Source organism: Solanum stenotomum, chromosome 1 (genome assembly GCF_019186545.1).
Source record: "Solanum stenotomum isolate F172 chromosome 1, ASM1918654v1, whole genome shotgun sequence".
NCBI classification, from domain to species: domain Eukaryota; kingdom Viridiplantae; phylum Streptophyta; class Magnoliopsida; order Solanales; family Solanaceae; genus Solanum; species Solanum stenotomum.
The window spans coordinates 50,987,707-51,004,500 of NC_064282.1; the positions used below are offsets into that span (position 1 = coordinate 50,987,707).

General features: G+C 30.7%; 1 pseudogene; it reads right to left on the bottom strand.

Moving 5' to 3' along the window:
- Positions 1-866: 866 nt before the first annotated feature.
- Positions 867-16,415, bottom strand: LOC125854048 (uncharacterized; annotated as a pseudogene).
- Between the last annotated feature and the right edge of the window lie 379 nt (positions 16,416-16,794).

A 16,794-nucleotide genomic window follows, 5' to 3' on the forward strand; every position in this document is an offset into this window, starting at 1 on the left:
AGTGGATGAATAAGTCCACAAATATCCTCATGTATATGTTATAAAAATGTAGGGGGCTCAATCACAACTTTTATTGGTTATATTCTCATAATTAACTTGTCTTGATAAAAAATAAGAAAATTCACCATATAAAAGAATCTTCATGTTATGAATGTTCAATTGATTTTCTTATAATTCATCTTATCATTATAAATCCAGGATGTCACACACGATAATGCCAAACTACAAAAGTAATGGGATTAGTAAATTTTTTATTTAATATAAAATGTGCCTCAATTCCACTAATATTTGTACAATACAAGCTAGAAGTTAAAGAAGGGAACTTATATATAACACATGTTTTCTCATAGACATTCTTGGTGATAAGAAAATATTCTAGATACATTTCATCCATTGTCTTGATATGATAATCATTTTTATGAATATCATTAAAAATCAACAAGTTTCTTCGAAACTTAGGAGAAAATATAACATTATATATGACGACTTTATCTCTCCTAGGCAAAAGTATAATGATTTTCTGAAGCCCTCTATCATATTAGTATTATCAAAAATCACGGTACGCTGATATTGTGTTATTAAAGAAGAAGAGGAATAAGAAGAGGAAGAGGAGGAGGAAGAAGTTCAATCAACATTTCAACAAATTTTATTATTTTTTATCTTGCTAATATGAACAATAATATTAGGACAAAAAGAGTACTATAAATTTTTCGAAACCAAATTGTTAGTCTTAAAATGGTAAAACCAAACTTTAAATATAATGCACATTACAATACAAAGTCAGAATTCAATAGTTTTCATAAATAACCTAAGAAAGATAACTTTCAGAGATATTCATTTCAATAACTAATACAATAACAATTTTTCTAGGAAAGATTTCCATTGTGTGCCTCGGGTATGAGCTCAAAATCCCAAAGATAAAAAAAGACTGCATTGGAGTACTTAATGTAGCATTTCCTGAGTTGACACGTGTTGCATCATCTCCCAAGTTCACTTGTTGATGCCCATAAAAATCTTCATTTACTCTTTTTCTCTTTTTTTCTGGCCATAAAAAAATTACAAAATTATAAAAATCAACGAAGGCAAAGATAATGAACGTTAAAACAACAACCATAATATCAATATATATAGTATCTAGCTTACCAATGTTGGAAGGGATGTCACGTTCAGATAAGTAGTTAGCTTCTCCCCGATTTTTAATGTATACCCCATTATAAGACTTAGTACATGTTCCAACTACATAAATTGTGATCAACTTTTTACCGCGCACATGTGGTTTACGTCTCAGTGTCACCTGCAAATTAAATCATTAATGATAATGTATAAAAGAGTTAATCTCATTATGTATTCTAATATAATGTTTTTGAGCTAACCTGTGATGTTTCTTCATTTTCTCTTGATTTCTTTGTTATTTCAGGAACTTCCCCATATACAACAAATTTATACACTTCTATCAAAGATCGAAACTTTTTGTTTGTCTCCAAATGAAGGTAGACCTGCTTATCAATAATTATTAAATGCTTATTTTTTCACAATCTCATCAAAAAAAATATACATAATCAATTTTGTTGACAGGGAAACATGCAGATTAGTCAAAAGGAAACTTACATAATCTATTATTGAGCCACCTGGACGAGAAATATTATTGATGATCGAATTTTGCCTTCTTTGTTCAAATGTATGTGTATGCATATTTTTTGGTACAATCTCATTCTGCAACCAAAACAATATTTATGGAATTCAAACTTATCCAATATCTATTCTGAAAAGGTAATTATCTAGACAAAGTGGGGAGTATCAACATTTTGTCATCAAGGGGTACACAAGATATTGGAGCATCAATATTTTATATTCTAAAAGATCAACACAATGAAGTGTGTTTCTTCTACTTCTATCTAGAAGGCTATGTCAGGCCTAAAACTGTTTCCGACATATTTGTACAGTTAATTTTGAATGAAACTCTAGAATTCGCTTACTAGATGACCTTTATAAGTATTATATATATATTCACACACCCACTTCTTTGGATTTTTTTTTGTTGAGCTAAGGGTTTATCAGAAACAACAACTCTACCTCAAAGGTAATGATAAGGTTTGTGTACATTTTATTCTTCTCATACCCCATTTCGTCTGATTACACTAGGTTTGTTTATTATTATTACTATTATTATTATTATTATTATTATTGACATGACATATTTAAATATTGTTGTGATACAAATCATATCTTTTAACTTTAGAGAAGAACATTTTTCTTGTTTTCAATAAACAATTAACATTAAAATTTCGTTTAGGTATTCGTCAAAAGATTTTTGTATATATATTATAAGGAACAAAAAAAAACAACTTATAATTGGAGGAAATTTTCCAAAGTGAACCTGCAAAACATCAGTGTTTGCTTTTTCCAGTGCAATAAAAGATATCAGAACGTCCATTAATGTTTCATCCTCATAACCATCAACTCGGTACTACTTATCCATATTCTAGTCGAATGTATAAAAAAAATAATTAGATATTTTTCAAAATGAAAAATTGTGTGGAGTAATTGAGAAGACTTTCAAAAAAAATCAAAATCGCTCGCTTGCTAGGAATTTACACACACACGCACACAAATTATGTATATATATATATATATATATATATATATTTATATTTATATAGACACACACACTTCTTTGGACTATGTTTTGTTGAGCTAAGGGTTTATCAGAAACAACAACTCTACCTCAAAGGTAATAATATGGTTTGTGTACACTTTATTCTTCTCATAACCCATTTTGTCGGATTACACTAGGTTTCTTGTTGTTTATTACTATTATTATTGACATGACATATTTAAATATTGTTGTGATACAGATCATATCTTTTAACTTTAGAGAAGAACATTTTTCTTGTTTTCAAAAAACAATTAGCATTAAAATTTTGTTTAGGTATGCATCAAAAGATTTTCGTATATGTATTAAAAGGAACAAAAAAAACAGCTTATCATTGGAGGAAATTTTCCAAAGCGAAATTGCAAAAAATCAGCGTTTGCTTTTTCCAGTGCAATAAAAGATATCGGAACGTCCATTAATGTTGCATCCTCATTACCATCATCTCGATACTGCTTATCCATATTCTAGTCGAAAGTATGAAAAAAATAATTTGTAGTAATTGAGAAGGCTTTCAAAAAAAAAGATCAAAATTACTCGCTTGCTAGGAATTTACACACACGCAAGCACGCGCGCACACATATGCACACGCACACAAACTATATATATATATTTGACTATCAATGTTATGCATTTTGTAACAAGATCAATGATGGTTGTGGTTATGCATCTCTTAAGATTCACTAAATAATTGGATGTGAGATGAAAAGTTTCATCCTCAATTAGAATTTTATTCTATCTAAATTAATATTTTTGGTGAAAACTAATTTAAAAAGATTCTATTTCTTAGGAAATTGTTAAATTGAGAGATGTACAATCATAAGCAGTCTTATATTTTAGCATTCAAATCTTATTACATCATCTTAATACAAAAATGTTTATTCAAAGATTCATGCACAACTTATCATTCAGGTATACATTCAGATTTTGACATCTTATATATAATCATAAAATTGAAATGAGGCGTTAAACTTGCTAGAGAACTTCTAATACTACTACTACTATTACTATTATCTATATGTATTTAAATTACTATTTTACTTTTATTATTATTTATGTCACTATAGCCCGATTAGTTTAGTTTAAATAGAGAAATGAGAATTCACATAGCCAATTTTATTTTTTTTTGGATTAAGATATAGTTAAATGTTGTTGTTGTTGTTATGCGACTTAGATATTTTAGCATGAGATTTTTTTTATCATTCTTCCATAAGATAACTAAGATTTAAAAAGTTATTACCGAACAGATCAAAAGATTTGTATATATGTCTTAATAGAAAAAAGAACTAAATACATTATAATAAGTATGTTAAACAGTAAAGGTTTTTGCAAAGCTTACCAATGAGACACCAGTTTGTGGTGCAATAGAAGATATATGAACTGTCATTATTGCATCTATACGATCAATTTTGAGGTGCATATCCATTTTCTAGTAGAACATATGAAATAGAAAAGTTATTACCGAATAGATCAAAAGATTTGTATACATGTCTTAATTGAAAAAAACTAAACACCTTATAATAAGTATGTTAAGCAATAGAGAAAAAATTTCAAAGCTTACTAATGAGACACTAGTTTGTGGTGCAATAGAAGATATGGGAATAGCCATTATTGCATCTCTACGATCAGCTTTGTAGTGCTTATCCATTTTCTAGTAGAAAATATGAAATTAATAAAAGTTCTAGAATATCACAAAAGATAAAGAAATATATGTTTTTCCATAAGTCTTATGATTTCAATAACAAGTGCAATGATTTTCTTGAGAAACTCAAACTTCTTAGTAACTTTTCTAGCATCTTCACATAAAAAGAAAATTTTACTTTCTGTTCTTGTAAAGAAATTATAGTTTCAATGGTCACACAAACTAATTTATATTTTAATATATTTATCTATAACATAGTTTGAGGGGAGTAATTATAGTAAGTCAAGTGCTCTATGTTAATTCAAAGTTTGTTCAACTTTCATCAAAATTTACCATGTTTAGTTAGTAGGCGTTTAGACATGCAATTTCCTTTTGTAATTTTAAATCATTAGATGAAAATAAGCATTTTGATAAGTGATTAAATCTCGTGATTTTAAATTATGAGATGAAATCTCAAATTCTCCAAAAAGCTTGATTTGAGAATTTCATATCATGATTTCACATTTTTCAAATACAAATATTGACCCACAAATTTATGTTTTATATATAAAAAATAATGATATAACTACATAATTTTTTGCGAGAATACCAAAGGACTAATGAAATAATTACAAAATGTGAACATGATGATATAGTTACTAATTATATTGACCATGGTCAATTTTATTAAAGAGTACTTGAATAAAATTAAAGTCTACTACAACTCATTATTAATGTTATCTTTTCATTGAACAAAATTAAAGTGTGATCAATAAATATTATATATTTTTTAGAATAACTTTTTTATAGTGTATTGTTCTTTTTGTCATGAACTTTTACTTATTTGGTATGATTGTAAAAATAAAGAATTGGGGTACTTTTGATAGTTTTCATAACTTACGGGGGGGCTTATATTTATGAGCCGAAAATACAATTTAAAAATTCAAATTTCATGTAGAAACAAAGTTTGAACTTTCTTTCATATTATCATTTCATCTCACATGGTTGTTTATTAATCTAATATTTATTATATGGGTATAAAGGGTTCAAAAGACTTCGTATGTGGTGAGTTTAATCAAGGGTATATGTTTGATTTCCTTTGTAACCTCACGAGTTTTGTACCAAGGTCATACCATAGTAATTTTCTAAGTCATGTATGGTTTGAATTTAAAAAAAAATATATTTATATATTTTTAATACTTGAAAAAAAATTCACTCTCAAAAATAAAAACTTTCTTCATGCATCATAGACATTAATTCTATAATAATTATTAATTGTGTTCTGAATTTTTACTTTGTATATTTTAGGAAACTCATAATCCCTATTGGTTTAGAAGACCTTTCGTCCAAATAGATTTGGAAAAGAAATATATTGTCCTTCTAGGATTTGGAGAACCTTTTTCTTATAGGTTTGGGACAATTGGAATTTTATATAGAGATATAGTTGGGGATTATAAAGCATGGTACATGACACAATGTAGTCTTAAAGGCTTGAGAGGATTGTAAGGAAAACACTTCTTCTTTTCTTTCATAGTGGAAAACTCCTTGCTTTCTTCTTAGAGGATTAGGCTTAGCCGAACCTCGTTAAATCCTTGTATTATTTTCTCTTCTCAATTCTTTGTTTGTGATTGTGTGCTAGTTAATCCACGATATTCTCACAATAATAAATAATGTTATATGGATTAAAATTAACTTGAAAAACCTATCATTTTTACATGACTTAACTAAGAAAAGGCACAATTGGAGAATATAATTTAGACTTAGAAAATAACCTTTAAAAGTATTATTTAAAATATTATTAATCACAATTTATATGACACACTTTTTTTTAATCAGTTTAAAAAAGATAACATATGTCCTTATTTTGCAAATGTTTAATTAGACTATTTACCTTTTACCATGTTGGTTTCCCTTATTTGACAAAATATTCATAAAGGTACTCTTATATTTAAAACTTCATATTTTAAGGATGATTTTGGAACATACATATCAAAGCCTTTCCATATTTGTGTCTAGTAAAACTACATCACATAAATTTAAATGGAAAGAGTATATATTTAACTTATTGTTAGATGTATGACATATTTAAATGATGTTGTTGTGATACAAGCCATATGTTTTAGATATAGAGAAGAATATTGTTCTTTATTTCATCACACAATTAACATTAAAAGTTATTCAAGAATCCATCAAAATATTTTTGTACCTGACTTGAAAGAAAATAAACTAAAAACTTTATAATTGGAGAAACTTTTAAAAATCTTACCTCTAAAACATCGGCTTTTGATTCATCATGTGTGATAAAATATATTGGAACTTCAATTAGTATTGCATCCTTATCATCACCAGCTTTACGTTGCTTATCCATATTCTAGAAGAAAATATGAAAAATTTAGTTAGATATTTAGTAAAACAAAAAATTGTCTAAAATAATGGAGAAGGTTTTCTAAAAGTAATAAAAATTGCTCACTTGCTACTAATTTGTGTGTATGTATCAAGTAACATTTTAAGAACATAATCTAAGTGATAGAATACCCAAAATATAAAATAAAACGATGAATGTTCATCAATCTTATACACTTTGTAAGAAGATCAATGATGGTTGTGGTCATGCATCTATTAAGATTACTAAATTCATTGGTTATGTGATAAATAGTTTCATCCTATTGGAACATGTAGCTCTTCTCCTGCTTTGACTACGATTCCTAATCTACCTAGTAATCCTAGGGACAAGGGATAGCTATTTAGTGTAGTTAGGTCTCCTAGTCAAATACAATTTGTATTACTACTTTTTCTAGAAAACACAAATCTCTCTTTTTCTTCGAGGACAAGATCTTTTTGGCTATATTGATGGCAGTACCATCTTCCCAACACCTCATATTGCAGGAAAAGATGGCGAGCAAGGTGTTGTTAATCTAGAATATCTTTGATGGATCAACCAAGATCAGTTAATTATGAGTCTCATCATCTTGTCTCACTCTGAAGAAACGATTCCAATAATGATTGGACTATCTACATCAAAGGTTGTTTGGAATGCTCTTGCAGCTGCTTTCTTGTCAACATCAAACACCAGAATCCTAAACCTTCATATGCAACTTCAAAACTTAAAACGAGATGTTGTTTGCTGTCCGATTTGTCTCCCTGATCAGAATATTTATATTTTTAAAGTTCTCCAGCGTGAATTAAAAGACATCATAACCACTCTTTTGGCTCGTCAAGAACCCGTTACTTTTGGCTAATTGAAGTCTTCTATTGAGCCATGAATTTATTCATAGTCAGGCATTATCATCACTCTCAATGTCACCCTCGCCTATGCCAGACTCGGCTGGAAATCCCTCTGTAAATTTCAGCCAGCAGTCCTCTCAAAGCGAGTGTCAATAATACCATAATAATTATAGAGGACGCGGCCGTAACAATAGGGGCCGAGGCGGTTATCGTGGTGGAAGACAAGGATATCAAGAAGGCTCATCTACTGAAAATCCATGGCCCTCACTTGACTCTCGCTCGCGATGTCAAATATGTAATGGTGTGAACCATCTCACACCAAATTGTTTCCAGCGATATAATCACACAATCAACCCGACCGCCTCAACATATTTGTCTCAACAGTCACCGCCTATCACTCATCAGAATTGGTATCCGGACAGCGGCGCAACACATCACATCACCCCCGATCTATCTAACTTGCATCATGTTTAGGATTATAAAGGAATGGATCAAATTCACATTAGAAATGGACAAGGGCTTCCCATTCATCACACTGGTAATTCCTTATTTTCTCATCATTTTTAAATCAATTGCGCTTAATTATATTCTTCATGTCCCTTCAATCACAAAACGTCTACTCTCTGTTCAAAGATTTTCTCGAGATAATGACGTGTTTTTTGAATTTCATCCCCCTCATTTTCTTGTTAAGGATCGAGCATCCAGGACGCCTCTTCTTTCAGGTCGGAGTGATGATGGACTCTTCTCACTCAATATCCAACCATCCTACTTGAAATCATCCTCCAAGTCACCATCAGCTTTCCTCTCAGCCAGGACGTCATTTGCATGTTGGCATCTTCACCTAGGCCATCCCCACAAACGAATGCTCCATCAAGTCTTACAAAAGCATAGTTTACCTTGTTTTAGTTTCAATTTCAATAATATTTGTAGTGCTTGTCAACTCGGCAAGTCACAAAAGTTACATCTTCCAATTTCAATTAATAAAAGTTGATCTATTTTACAACTCTTATTTGTCGATGTTAGGGGTCTTGCTCCTCATTTATCTTCTGAAGGTCAAAAATATTTTCTTGTCTTTGTTGATAAGTTTTCCAACTTTATCTATGGATTTCCAATGAAGTTGAAATCAGAAGTTGCTTCCATTTTCCTCCAATTCAAGTTGCTTGTGGAAAATAAGTTTAACACTAAGATTAAGTCAATCCAATCAGACTGGGGTGGTGAATTTCGTGCTCTATCTCTCATCCTCTCTCAATCTGGTATCTCTCACCGAGTTTATTATCCTTACACACATGAACAACAAGGCAAAGTTGAATGCAAACATCGTCATATAGTTGAAACGGGCTTAAGCCTCTTAGCTTATAGTTCTTCTCCTTCCCATTACTAGCAATTCACATTTGATGCATCCGTATATCTTATAATCGTCTCCCTTCCCCCTCGAACAACAACATATCTCCATTTGAACTTGCATTCCACAGATCACCTGACTATACTCTTCTAAAATCCTTTGGGTGCCTCTGCTTTCCTTACAGTCGCCCCTATAATAAACATGAGTTTGACTTTCATAGTGTGCCATGTTTTTGTCTTGGGTACAGCCACGTAGGCGGGACTAGGGTTCTCTCTTATATATGATATACAATTCATTAAGATTTAATATTAATCAATCAAGTCTCAATCATTTAGTGTGTATCATTTTATGTTGGAATCTACTCAGTCACACCTTAACCATCAAGTACATTTTTTAACGATACACTCATTTGATGGGTAGGAATGACTAAGATTTATAACATTGTCTAATATAATCAACATATCTATTCAAACATTTCTTAAAAAATAACAATTCACCAATTTCATTTATTCACCATCATCATTTTTCACAATTATCAACAACCACAATAAATTACCCACAACTACTATTCTTAATGACCACCATATCAAATCATTATAATCAGCTAACACCACCAACACCTACTATTTACAGTTATTATTGATACCAACCATGAGTAGAACAAAAATCATTGAACCTTATCAGCAATCACCATCATAAGTCACAACTATATATTGTAAACCACCATCTATCATCACAATCATTAGTTATCACTACTATCAACTGCCAAGATAAACTACCCACAACTCCCATTCTTAAAAACCACCATACTAAATCATTACAATCAGCTAACACCACCAACAACTACTATTTACAATTATTATTTACAATGACCATCATTAGAATAACAATCATTGAACCTTACCGGCAATTATCATCACTAGTCATAATTCTATATTGTCAACCACCATCATCTATCACCATGATCATTAGTTATCACTATTATCCAATTATCACTCACCAAGAAGCTACTACATTCAACTTCTACCACCATCACTATCAATAGCTACTATCCACAACACCATCATTAGTCAATACATCATCCTCAATTGACATACACCACCAATGCAGCTAGCCATCACAACCCTCAACCATCATATAACTTTTTAAAAATATTTTATTAATGTAGTATTAGATTAATTTTAGTTTTCTTACATTTCAAGTAAAATGACTGAAAATACACATTTACTATGACTGAATTTGCTCTAACACACTCAGACTTTATGGCGGTCCTATGACCCCCATAATATTTTTTTCAAAGTGCTTATTTGACATTTATCGAGTGGGATAAATAAAATATAAGAAAAAAGTTACTTCGTTTGTACACATATGTTGATCAAAAGGTAAAAACAAAGGGGTTTGATCATTATCACTCATTTACACTTTCTAGAAAAAGTAAAAATGGAGATCCCTTCATTTAGCCTTCAATTTTTCCTTAAAGAATCTAACAGACTTTTGAATGTAATCTCATGAATCTTTATATTCTTCCACAATCGAGTTTTGGCATATATGTGAAAAGGATTCATTTAAAAAATATTCAAGTGGGTACTAGGTCCTCCATAAAGTATGAGTATATTAATACAAATTCGGTCATAGATTAGTGTCATTTTAGCCATTTTTTCAAAACTTTGTATTTATTAAATTTTAAATAACGAAATATTTTACATATATGATCAAAAATAAGTAGCCCTATTAATTAGTATTCAGATTTTAATACATCATCTTAATATTAAGTAGTTTATTAAGAGATTGTTAATGCACATCTTATTAGTCAAATATACATTCAAATTTAGATATCTTGTATATAATTTTAAAACAAATAAGAGGTCTTAGACTTGTTAGAGAAATTCCCATACTACTACTATAATTATTACTATTATTTGTATGCATTAAACATTTTTTTATTCTTAGTTTTATTGGTATGACTATAAAGTGATTAATTTAGCTTAAATGGAGAAATGAAAATTCATATAATCAATTTCAACTTGTTTGGGATTAATGAAGAGTTAAATGTTGTTGTTGTTAGACGATTCGATGCTTTATCTTTAGAAAGAAAATCCTTATCTTTCTTCCATTAGACAACTAACATTAAAAAAGAAAATTAATAAAATTATTTATTTATGTTGATACTTGAAAATTTTCTCTCTAAACTTAAAATTCTCCTTAAAAGTATAGCAATTAATTTTGGAGAAAAATTCAGAAATAGAAAAGATAATAGACATAGTAAGGTTCTATAGCTATAATTTCAGTAATTATGCTACGTAGCTATAGTTTTATTTTTTATGGAGACTGCAGTTTCTATATTTCGCTTGACCGTTTGTATATTTCACTTGCGAATATACAAATAGGGTACGTATATATAAATTTAAAATTTATATATTTTGAAATTTTTCAGAATTCCGTTTGTATATTACACTTGTCAATATACAAATATGATAATGTATTATGAATTTTTTAAAACCGTATACAAATTCTGAATTTATATAATTGGGAAACAGAATAGCAAAGTTTCGTGAAACTGTAACCATGGATTAAAAATAGTTGAAGCTATAACTATATTACAGAATATACTTTAGATGTTTGTCATTTTGCATAATTTTTCCTTAATTTTATAATGGTGAATAATATTATATGGACGAAAGTTATTTTGAAAGACCTATCATTTTTTTGCATTAATGAAGGACTTCACTAAAAAACCGTAAAACTGAGGATTATAATTTAGACTTATATTTATTTGTATGAAACAATTAAATGTTGATGTTGTTATACAATCCATACATTTTACCTCTAGAGAAGAACATTTTTCTTTCTTTCATAACAGAATAACATTAAAAAATTGTTCAAGAGTCCATCAAAAGATTTTTATGCATATCTCAAAAGGACAAAAACTAACACCTTGTAATTGGATTTCTAAAGCTTACCTCAACAACATCAGCTTTTGATTCTTGAGGTTCAAGTAAAGATATGGAAACGTCCATCAATGTTGAGATAGTTTGGTCATGCCATAGATTGAGACTATTGAAAATAGAGGTATTAAATATTATAAGGAAAAAGATTTTCTATGAGGACTTATCATTTTTTGTTATAATACACAACAGAGAAAAATATGTATATGGGTGATATCTACTAGTAAGTATTAAGTAGTATATATGTCTCATATGTTTGCATTAATAAAGATTTAATTTTAAATCTTCAACTATTAAATTTCTATGTTTTTAGGTTTGAACCTTAATCATTAAGTAAATCTAGTTATGATGCAACAATTTGTTGGCTCTGGATAGATATAAATGATTAGATCTATAACAAAGTTTCATATCATTAACATGTCTATTCGAAGGCTTCTGAAAATATTATAGTTCATTAATTCAATCAATTCACTACTAACACCATACTCCATCTTTATTAATCATCATCATCATTGTTCACAATTATCAACTATTACCATCAACACAACTACCATCATCAACTACCATCACTATCAATCAACAATAAAATCTAACATAAAATATTTAACTTATTTTTATTTGTATGAGTATTTATATGTTGTTGTTGTTAAATGATTAAATTGTTTTAGCTCTAGAGAAGAACATTCTTTTTCTTTCGTAACACAATTATCATAAAAATGTTGTTCAAGTATCTATCAAAAAATATTGTATATGGCTTATAAGGAAAAATATTAAGCACCTAATAAGTAGAGATGTTTTTCAAAAGCTTACCTCTAAATCATCCATTAACATTGCATCTTCATCACCACAAACTTTGTGCTGGTTATCCATATTCTAGTAGAAAATAAAAAACACGTAGAAAGATCTTTTGTAAGATGGAAATATTTTGTGAAGTAGTAGAAAAGGTTTTTAAAAAAGATGAAAACCTCTAGCTTGCTAGTATATTATATTTATGTGTCAAGTAATATCTTAAGAACTTAATCAAAGTGCTAGAATACCTACACAAAAAAAGTCAAAGTAAAAGATGTTTGTCCATCAATTTATATATTCCGTAACAAGAATAATTATTTTTGTGGTCATGCATCTCAAACAATTTATAAAGTACATTGGATGTGTGATAAAAAAAAATTAGTCTTATTCAAACTTTCTTTCGGAAAAAGTTACAAATTTTGGAAAAAATCAACTTTTAAAGTCTCTGTTTTTGAGAAAAAAATTTAATGTGCCCACAACCTCTAGATCTATCACAACTTAAATAAATTTTCACCAATAACAATAATTATTTCTATTTTAATGGTCAAACCTAAGATAATAAATCTCCTTTATTAGAATTTGCATTCTTCAAAAACAAATATATGCTTAGGTAAAAAGAGGGAAAAAATATGAAAAGCTTAGATCCATCAAATAAAATCAAATTTAGATCTATTGTGATCATGCATCTCTCAATATTCATTGGATTAGTGATCAAAAAATTCATCTCAAATTTAAATTTCTTTTAAAACAAATTAAGAAATTTGGAGAAAATCAATTTAAAAAACTTCTCAGTCCAAGAAAACTGTTAACAGTGGCTGCTACCTTTAGATCTATATAACAAGTTAAATTTATTCCCACCATATCAATAATTATTTATTTTAAAATTTGGTCAAACTCAAAATGATCGATCTCCTCTCTTTCTCCCTAGATGTACTAGAACTTGCATCAATAAAATGGTAAGAAAATATTAATAGCATCAAAGAAAAAGAAAAAAAGAAAAACATCCTAGATAATTTGATAAGAAATGATATATATATATATATATATATATATATATTCAGATAGATCAATGAAATTAACAAGGCATAAGTGTAAACCTCAAACTTTTTTGTAGCCGTTTAACTGGATTAAGAATCTTGTTCTGATAGAATGAACAGAAAAGGCGGAGAAGGCAAAGTGAGAGTAAAAAGAAACTAGCTATATATATACTTAGTGTCTTTACTTTTTTTTTTTCTTTTGAACACTTTTTTGGTTGGTAGAATTAAAGGCAAATTAATGTAATCTTCTTTTTGAATGGTTTTTGTGTGTGTTTGAGATAATCAAATAGTCATTCAAATATGGAAAATATTTCACTAAAATTATTTTTAATTCTTTTTCCTATAAAGTCATCCAAATGTAACTTTATGTCCAAAACAGAAAAAAATCATTTCTCTCAATAGATTTCTTAGTTGGCATACCATGTCGTATTAATTTCTTATCCTCGTCTCATGTATGATAACACCTAAATTAAAATTTTATTACCAAAATATTAAATGTAGATGTTTAATTTTAGATAAATATCATTTTAATTTCTTAATTATTTTGAAATGAAATCATATCATCCTAACGAAGATGATATTGTCACGACTAAGACCGTCGTGAGTGGCACCAACACTAATCAACCTGATGGGAGAACCAAATACTAACCTGAACCAACCAACACTATACAAATAAACCAAGTCTTAGCATAAAAATAAATAAAACCATTAAGTTACTAGAGAATTGAATCCTCATAAACTCAGTTAGCATATTAGTACTTTGAGATACTCATTATTTCAGTGCATTTTAGCTTTTCATATTCAGCTGGGAGTATACTTAATACCGAGTTGGACTAGGGTTCAAGTACCCTTAAGTCCCAAAACTACGTGCCTGCGTAGGTTTATAAGTCCCCTCTGTTGGGCATCAGTTTTAGTGATCACGCCATAGTCATCCCTCTATACCTCTGGCAAGGTATATTGGGTCCTCTTGATGGGGCGTATACATCAAACTCCACATTTAGCTCACATGGTTTATGTTGGTTAATTGGACCTCCCATAGTCAGACTCTTATTGCATTCATCATATTTTTTGCATTTACATCAGTATACAGTGTAGTATACAGACTCTTATTCCATTCAACATATGTAGGTTCAGGCATTCAACATCCATATCACTCTTAGTTCGACTCCCAGTCAGAATTCAACAGCTTTAGTGGTGAGTCCTCATACTTCGAGGACAATAGACATTCTCTACTTTTCAGTCTTTATTTAAGTTTTCAGTCTTGTTAGAGTTAGCTAGGGGCATGTCCCAAAAACTCAATTCAGCTAGATGCTTTTCAGACAATAGTAGTAGATTCAGCTCGAGTTGTTAAGTGTTGTTTCATTCATCACCAAACTCTTATGATATCATATATATTCAGACTAGTTGGATTTTCCCCATTCAAAATATCCATTGTTTTTAGCTTTCGCATAGTATATGATTTACTTATTTATTTTTTTAGTATGCTTATTATATGTCAAACTCAAGGTTAGCTTGGGGTCACTCATGATCATAGGTCCTGTGTTACGTCTCAGGGGTAGCCTTGAGGCATGAAAAACTTCATATGAGAGAATCAGGTTCAACATTCTTACGGTGTCTGAGAGCCGCACTAAGCACAACTTTTTTCATGGGTATGTAGCGCACCATACCTATGAGGGAGAGGTTACTAGGTGTTCTAAGAAAATTTCTCTTCTTTTGTTATTCCTATCATGTATAAAGTGTGATTCAACTTCTCCTTTATAATCCGTTGTTATGCATTTCAGATCATGCCTCCTCGCAGAGCTAACACATGAAATGCTAACGTGGTTCCTCCAGTCCTGAACAATGAGGTTACAATTGCAGAATTCAGAATGTGATCCAGCTTTTAGCTCAGACCATAGCCAACTAGAACAATCAGCAGACCCCAGTTCCTGCAAACCCCAGTGGTTGATCAGCTGCAGCCAGAGTTCGAGACTTTGTGCTTATGAATCCTTCTGAGTTTCTAGGGTCGAAGGTTGGTGAGGAACGATATAACTTCATTGATAAGGTCAAGAAGATTCTTTAGGTAATTTAAGTCATAGGTACTGATAGGATGGAGTTGCATCCTACTATCTTAAGAATGTGGCTCATATCTGGTTCATATAGTGGAAAGACAACAGGGGTGCAGATGCAGCTCTTGTGACATAAGACTACTTTGCTGGAGCTTTTCTGGACAGGTTCTTCCCGAGAGGGTTCAGGGAGGCTAAGTCCTGTGAATTCATAAACTTGAAGTAGGGTTTAATGTCAGTCCAATAATACATGCTGAACTTCACCCAGCTCTCCAGCTATTCTCCACATATGGTTGCCGATTTAAGAGCACAAATGAGCAAGTTCTGGTTTGAAGTATCCGATCTGGTGAAGACTGAGTGAATGAATGACATGTTATTTGGATATATGAATATCTCCTGACAAATGATACATGCTCAGTAGGTTGAGGGAGATAAGCTTAGGGAAATGGCTAAGGATACCAAAAAGGCTAGGACGGGTAATTATGAATACTCTCAACAGAGGTCGGGTGGTGGAAATCGCTCAAAGTTTTAGCAGAGGTCTACAACCCCAGCACCTTCATAAGCTAGCGCTCCATCCCCTAGGTTTCAACAGGATCAGAAAGGGAGAGCATCAGGCTCTAAGTCACAAAGGAGTGCTTCAGGTAACCAAACTTTCCCAACTTTTCCAAAGTGTGGTAAGAATCATCCAAGAGAGCATCTTGCCGGCAGGGAGGGGTGCTTTGGGTGTGGTTAGTCTTGTCATAGGTTGAAGGATTACCCATCTTTAAGTCAAGGACAAGGAAGTAACATGGCTCAGTCTACAACTTCAGCAACTTTAGCGGGTTGCCCCAGTCAGCAAGGTGTTATGCCTCGTACAGATGGTGGTCAGTGCCAGAAAACGTTGTATGCTCTTCAAGCTCACGAGGACCAAGAAGGTTCTCCTAATGTAGTCACTGGTAAGTTGCAAGTCTTCCATTTAGAATTTTATACACTGTTAGATCCATGGGCTACACTTCCTTTGTAACTCCTTATATAGAAGTAAACTTTGGTGTCAGTCCGAAAACTCTCTCAGAATCCTTCTCAGTCTCTAGTCCAGTTGGTGACCCAGTTATAGCTAGACGGGTATACAGAAATTGCACTGTGATAGTTTCCCAGAAAGTC